Raw genomic sequence first — 1,988 nt, 5'->3', positions numbered from 1 at the left:
GACGCAGTTTAGAACGTAAACCCTGCTCCCCAGGAGGGGGACCCGTCTCTGCCTGGAGAGTGTCCGCAGTTCCAGGGAGAGACAACAGACTTGGCTAGACTTGGTTGTTATACACTGCACAAATAGCATGGGGCTTTACTCTGAATGTAACTCCTTCAGCAGGCTGGAGTTAGAGAAGAAATCCATTGAAGGGTGGCGCCCGGGGCTCAGTGGATGGCGCCTTGGGTGCTCCTCAGCCCTGAGGTCCTGGTGTGGACCTGGGAGATCACACTGGTGCCTTACCGAGCCTCGGCAATGGGAGGAGCAGGGGGAGCTGCTGCTGCCCCTCACCTTCCTGCTCCTGGTGCTGGGCTCCCTCCTGCTCTACCTGGCTGTGTCGCTCACGGACCCGGGCTTTGTGAACAGTCAGCCCCAGCCCTAGGGGGAGCCCAAGGAAGAGCAGACAGCCATGGTGCACCAGGCCGGCGCCCTGCGGGGCTGCAGATACTGCCTGGTGCTGTAGCCCAGGAGGACCCGGAACTGGTGAGTGCTGCCGCCGTATCCATCCCTACAACCATCACTGCCCTTGGATGGAAAACTGCGTAGGTGAACACAACCGACCGCTCTTTGTAGCCTACCTGGTGGTGCAGCTGGCAGTGCTGCCCTGGGGCCTGCACCTGGCATGGTCTGGCCCTCACTCCTTCAGCACTGGGGGCTGTGGCTGCGGTCCAGTGGGCTCCTCTTCACCACCTTCCTGCTGCAGTCCCTCTTCTCCCTGGTGGCTGGCCTGCTCCTGGCCTTCCACCTCTACCACCACCTACTACCATGTCCTCACACTGCATCACCTACTTCTGCCAGTGCCCCAGCAACCCCTTCGATAGCGGCCTTACCCGCAACCTCTTCTTCTGTGGGTGGCCCACTTCTTCTGTGGGTGGCCCTCGGGCTCCTGGGACACCGTGTAGGCCGAGGACTACGAGGAGCGGGGCAGCAGCCAGGACGCTTAGCATCACAGGAGGCCGCCTGCTATTTCGGCCAGGCCTGGGAGAGCCAAGAATCCCTGCCTCCCAGGAGCAGTTCTGCCTTCTCGAGGAAGAAGGGGAGGAAGAGGGCCCAGGGAGTTCTGGGCAGCTGGACGCTAGGTGACCCGACCCCCAGGCAGGCCGTCCTCCACAAAACCAGTCAAATATTAAAAAGAGGGCCGGGGATTTAGCTCAGCTATTCGGTGGCCTGCCTCGCAAGCGCAAGGACTCGAGTTGGATCTCCGGTATCAAAAAACAAAAAAACAAAACAAAACAAAAAAACAACCAAGCCAAAAAAAGAAGAAAAAAAGTTTGAGAGTGATTAATCTGGAGCCATTTTGGAAAAGAGTTAATTGTTTGAGATTGAGCTACCCTCAGAAGCCGCAAAATAACTACACTTTAGCTTTTCTAGGGTCACTCTACCATAGTGACTGGGTGGAAGACGACTGTAAGAAAATTATAGAGAGGGAGCGGGCTAGATATAGACACCCTGAAGAGTTTAAGGGCAGACTAGGAAAGATGTAAGGAGTCCTGTCTTCCATGATGAGAAGCCAGGCAAGTCACATGTGGGTCTTTAGAGGGGCCAAGGTCTGCAAATGTTGGTAAAAAGTGCACTGGACTACTTGACCACTCCCCCTGCTGCCTGCGTACAACAGGCTCAGGCATCTGCTTTCTCCATCTGCCAGTATGATCAGGGCTACATTTTAGCTAGAATGGTTAGCCACGTCTGAAGTGTACAGACCAGAGAGTCTCAAAAGCATGAGAGGAAGCTCACCAACCTACAAGGCATAAATGGGACACACAGAGGGACACAGAAATTTGGAAGCGGCGGGAGTGAACGCAGTCCTACGGTAGACATCGTTCATATCCCATACCCAACAGAAAGGCAGGGCTGTACTCAGCATTTTCACACAAAAAAACATGAGCATGAAAACAAAGTAGGACTTAGCTGTATCTCATTACCCCCTCCTCATATCTGGTAGATCCCAA

The 1,988-nt window shown here is 54.9% G+C and overlaps 1 pseudogene; it reads left to right on the top strand.

Annotated features, from left to right (window-relative positions):
- Positions 1-213: 213 nt before the first annotated feature.
- On the top strand, positions 214-983 carry LOC104871974 (annotated as a pseudogene).
- The last annotated feature ends 1,005 nt before the right edge of the window (positions 984-1,988 follow it).

The sequence above is a fragment of the Fukomys damarensis genome, unplaced genomic scaffold (genome assembly GCF_012274545.1).
Source record: "Fukomys damarensis isolate Sample0158 unplaced genomic scaffold, DMR_v1.0_HiC HiC_scaffold_30, whole genome shotgun sequence".
Lineage (NCBI taxonomy): Eukaryota > Metazoa > Chordata > Mammalia > Rodentia > Bathyergidae > Fukomys > Fukomys damarensis.
The sequence above is the reverse complement of the archived record's forward strand: the minus strand, read 5'-3'. Positions and strand labels throughout refer to the sequence as shown.